At 42.1% G+C, this 5,348-nt stretch overlaps 1 pseudogene; it reads right to left on the reverse strand.

The window, feature by feature from the left end:
* Window positions 1-1,627: 1,627 nt before the first annotated feature.
* LOC146977772 (uncharacterized) lies at window positions 1,628-3,146 on the reverse strand (annotated as a pseudogene).
* Between the last annotated feature and the right edge of the window lie 2,202 nt (window positions 3,147-5,348).

Genomic DNA, 5,348 nt, shown 5'->3' on the forward strand with positions numbered 1-5,348 from the left:
AGCCATGTTTAGCCAAAGCCAATGCCAGAGCTACCCACCCCCCACACGAATTAACCTCCAAGTGCCAGTTTGAAAATACAATAGACCTATATTCTTTGAATTTTCCCATACAAACTAGTTGCCATGCACACATTAACAGTTACCTTAAGTTACCAGAAATAAAAACTAATGAAAAAACATTTAAGGACGGCACCCATGACCGCTGCCATCAGCAGAGAATGACCAAACAAAACGTTAGCAGTTAGCCCAAAGACTAACTCGGTTTTACTCGACGTTACGGGGCAAAAAAAAAGCTAAACGTTTTCAAACCTTGATTATAAACACTCAACTTCTATCTCTAGCTCATATTCGGTACGTTTTTTATTACCTTTATCGTGTCCAGAGCATGGTCCAGAGCAGCCCAAATCCAGGACAGCGAGGGAGAAAATGGCGGAGCCTGCTGTCTTCAACAACCGTCTTCTGTCTTGAAAAAAAAAAAGCCCGGAAAAGACCGCCCTCTAGAGGCGGGCTTTTCAACTTCCGGCTGATAAAACATAACTTTTTTCTTTCTTCTTAAAATGACAGAGACGTGTAGGTTTAACATTGCTCAGTATTGAAATAGTTTTTTAAGATTTAATCATGTTTTAGAGAGAAATAAAAAAAAATTATGTAGCATATACAAAATGCATACTTGTAAATTGAACAACCCCCCTTCTTCCATTTTTTCAGTGTACAAGAAACAGCAAAGAAAAAAACTTTATCAGACGAAACAAGGTTCATCAAAAAATCAGGCTTTGGCTCCCGGACTATTATGGCAACTGAGATGTGATGATGTCAAAAATAAATCTGGAATGAATTCAGCAGATTCATCACAGTGAAGTGTGAGGTGGGCACATGTAGTAATTACAGTGGTGACATGCAGACCATTTGACTGCTTAGCATGTGATTGACTCAAGGATGAACCTGCAGCAGATGACGTCTAGTTTTGTGGCTCCTGCTCAAAGTAATATGTTCATTGGGTTCATTCAGTTTACCCATCTGTTAATTTTGACTACTGTTGTTAAAACGCCTTTTGAATCACAATATGAGGCTTGCACTACCTCCAGAAGAATATTTTCACTGTTTTAAAATTATTAAAATACAATATTTTTTCTGGACATGTTGCCGTTGTCAATACTCATTATTTAAATGGTGTGTGTTAAATGCTGCATTCAGTAAAGGGATGATTACCTTTCTGTAGAAACCATTTAAAGAAAAACACATTTGAACGCCTTTATAAGGTCTTTATTATGTTGTAAATAATTTTCTGCCTTGAGAAAGAGGTTACAAAAAGAGCAATTACAATTGTGACCAATCATTCATCAAAAATCTGTCTTCTAAACTAACAACACATTTGTGACGGACAGAAAAATGCATAGCTGTTGAAAAGCTTTTAAAATACTGTAGAACAAATGTCCTTTGCCAAAGCTTCAATGTTAGTAGTACATAGATGGTATCCACTTAATTTCTAGGCTTTGCTCTAATTATTTTTGGTTAGAGTGATGGTTCTTTATTTTAGCTTTTGACATGTAATTCTTTAGCAGAATGCTGAAAGACTGAAAATAGTCTGAACACTGAAAACACAAAAACAGAGGATCATATCATTAAATGCAACATATTTTGCAGCACACATTAATTAATACTCAGTAAATACTCAGAGGGTAGAATTACATTGAGATCAACCCCTCTATTTTTTGTCTGGGCCCATTCCTGAAATGAATACTCAGGGACCACACATAGTTGAGCCAGTCCTTCCCATTTCCATTGTGAGCTTTGCTAACCTGGAGAATATCTCCCTAGTGAAGGTGACAGAGGTCATGGGAGGAGAATGCTGGGGCCTCAGAGACCTGCACCATCATCATCTCACATCACAACGCTTGAACACATATTTGTGAGTGCACAACAAACCACAACAATCTTGTCCAACAATGTTATATTCTCGCCTTCACACGGTAATACCATATTGATTGGGATTTTTGAGGACAGTATCTTGTATTTGTTTCGTACAACTCCTATTACTCTTTCCATGTGGATCCTCAGGTGTGCGAGAGATCTTGTTTCTTCCACATCCTTTGCGTCCAACTGTTGTTGACCCTTTGTGAATGCTGGTGTTTTTACTACAGCACACATAATCCTCACACTCTCCTTAATGTCAAAACCCCGATCTGCCAAAACTAGGTCACCTGGCAGAAGTTTATCCAGGAAGCCACAGTTCTCTGTTATTCTTTTGTCATTTGTGCGTCCACCCCACCCTTTGGAAATGAATGAAATTACTCCTTGAGGAGTTATACCAATTAGGTATTTAAGTGTGTGGCTGTGCTTGTAATGTGAAAGGTTTGATGGCCTTTCAATGAACACTTCAAAACAGTCAATAATTGCAGCTACGCGATTCCCAAATGTCTCACCAAACTGGTGTGGCATACTGACTTGTAAACTGTCTCTGTCAGGCCAATGCACAATTGGAGCCAGGCGTGCATACAGAACATTAAGAGTTTCGTGAAATGCAGCACTCACTGTTCCTCTGTGCACATCAAGTAGGTGGCCGATGTGCTGCAATGGCAGGTCCAATCTCAGACACATGAGAGTGACCAGTATCATTTGAAATGGAGTAAGTTTGTTCTTCCTTGTGGCAGAAAGGGGATTACATGGCACAACAAAAAATTAAAAGTTTCATAATTTGGAAGTCCAGTGTAATATTTTACTCTGTTATCATCACACTTCAGAAACTCATCTGTAAATTCTTTTTCAGCAAGTTTACGCTTCAAATTCCTGTTTTCCTCCAGTAGACGGTTGATTTCGTCGCACTTAGGCTTGCACTGCACACACTCCTCTTTACACTGGTCATCAGGATGTAGCACTGTGCCTGCTTCCTGTTGTGCCCTGTCCTCTTCTTCTTGTGTGTTGTCTTCTCCTTGGTGACTGTCCTCCACTTGAAGCTGTACCATCCCCTCCTCTTCTAGCGAGCTCTCCTCTACTCTGTCCACTTTGTCCTCTGCCCTTTCCCCCGTCTTCTCAGCTTGGTTTTTATGTCTCTTCAAGTGACGTGCAAATCTGTCTTTGTCAGGAACTTTCACCTCGTTGTGCCCCAAGAGCAAAGACGGCGCCCAATCATGATGAGTTTCCAACATTTCATATGCTGGTTGTCCTATGAATACAGAATTTGTGTAAATTATACCCAATAATTCAAATACTAACATGAGTTCACAAGCATTAATATAGAAACAAAGACAAAAGACAATTTGGAACAGAACCTACAGAGGAGAACTAATGTAACGTAGGCGTCAAAACACACATTTTTACGGAGACGTTTGATACGGACGGACGAAAATTCATTCGTATCCGGAGGTATTGAGAGTGAGGAGTTGTCATCACGGCTCAGAGCCCCACGCCCTCTCCCCCTCGTTATCGCGAGATCTTCCCCTTCTCCGCCATGATGGAAGGATTCCGGCGGCAAAAGCCTTACTAGTCTATGGGCAAAACAAAATCGTCTACTCCGTAATTTACTATTTTACAATGCCTGGAAATCACTGCTGTGTTAAAAACTGCTCCAGTACTTCACACGATTGTAATGGAAAACTTAGCAACAAAGAGCAAAGAAGTTTGAGAAACCCTGGGCTACAGTACTGTATATCATATGCATGTGACAAATAGACTTCCTTGTATCCTTTTACTGTATGTGTCATTGGGCTAAAATCAAATTACAACTAAATACCTTAACATACACAGCTTTAGCCTACACCAAAACATGTTGGAAACGTTTGTGTAGGCTACATTGAACAGTACGAAACAGTAGCAGTTAATTACTTTGTCATTTTGGTCAAGATCTGCTAAATGCAATGCAATAACAACACACTAAAACGTAAGTGAATAAATTTACCTTTGCAAGTACAACACTGTTTTCACTAGCCTCGTAAACCAGCCTCTCGCGGAAGTGCATTTCATTTCATTCCGAGGGAGAGTCTGGCCTCATCCCCATTCTGAGCGTTTGGACTGAAACCCTCAGAAGGCCGAGCCAATCAGCGTCGCCCGCTATGATTGACACAGCACGTTGGCCAATCAGGGACCGACTGGTGTAAAGCCCCGTCACTACACCAACTTGCTGATTGGCTGAATGGGGTTGTCTGTCAACGCTACTACCAAAGATATTAAACCGTCTTTGCTACTACTCCCGCCCTGCTGCCGCCCACCCCAGACGGTTAGAGGGGAGATGAGGCCAGACTCTCCCGAGAAATGAAATGAAATGCATTTCCGCGAGAGGCTGGTTTACGAGGCTATGTTTTCACCACCTGGAGGCTTGTGGATGGCCAAGTCCTGCACCCATCCACAGCAGAAAGTCTCATAACTTTCTAAAGACTTGTGGCTTTTAAACTCCTGCATTGTGTAATAACTAACTCCAAAAACAAGGTAATTGACGATGTCCAAGTATGTGCATGGAGGTAAGTCCAAGTATGTGCCATTGCACTGCAGGGAGCTCGTATGGGTCGATGTTTTGGATGTCTGAGAGCTTCTCCAAATACCGCTGTTTAGCGCTAGGTGTGAGCTTGTTCCTGTAAGGTCCCTTTTCTTTCACCTTATCTTTCTCCATTGCTTTACTTTCTCCTTATTCTTTCTTGTAATTTGTTGAACTGTCACTATCCCGCCGAAATAATGAAGGCGCAAAAAAGAGCTAGAATTTAGTCGCGTCTCTGTGATGTTCTGAGGACGTTGCCCCTGGCAACCGATAGCGTCTCCTTCCATCATGGCCGACCGGCTCAAACCCTGCCCAGATCAGATCAAATTGGCACGTGACTCCTCACTCTCAATAAAGCCAGCTTTAGGCCAAAGTTAGATACAGATTGTACCAGCAAAACACAATAGAACTCACCTGACTGAAAATGAAGTGAACACACTCTCATATGTTCAGGAATGCTGTTAAATGTGACGTCTTACGGCTGTTGTCCACGCCATTCGCCGTCTTTTGGTCATATCCTCAACTTGTGGTCCTTCGTTTTTTTTCCACTTGGGAAAGGAGAAAAAGCGAACGCCATTGTCCAGTTTTTTGCCAGATCTATTATGTGATCTAATGTGGCATTTTTTTACGCAGCAGTACTGTCCCACCATGATTACTTTTAGCAAGTTCGAGCAAGTGTTTACATCAAGGGGGCAGTTGTCGGGGCGGTGCATGGCGCAGTGGTTAAGGCGGCCGCCCCATGTAGAGGCTACAGTCCTCAACGCAGGCATCCCCGGTTCGTATCCCGCGTCGGGCAGACCCTTCCTGTGTGTCATTCCCCCTCTCTGCCTCCCCCTTTCCTGTCTATCTCTACTATGGCTATCATATAAAGGCATAAAAG

This window comes from Trachurus japonicus, chromosome 12 (assembly GCF_045865225.1).
Source record: "Trachurus japonicus isolate A0001 chromosome 12, Traja_1.0".
NCBI classification, from domain to species: domain Eukaryota; kingdom Metazoa; phylum Chordata; class Actinopteri; order Carangiformes; family Carangidae; genus Trachurus; species Trachurus japonicus.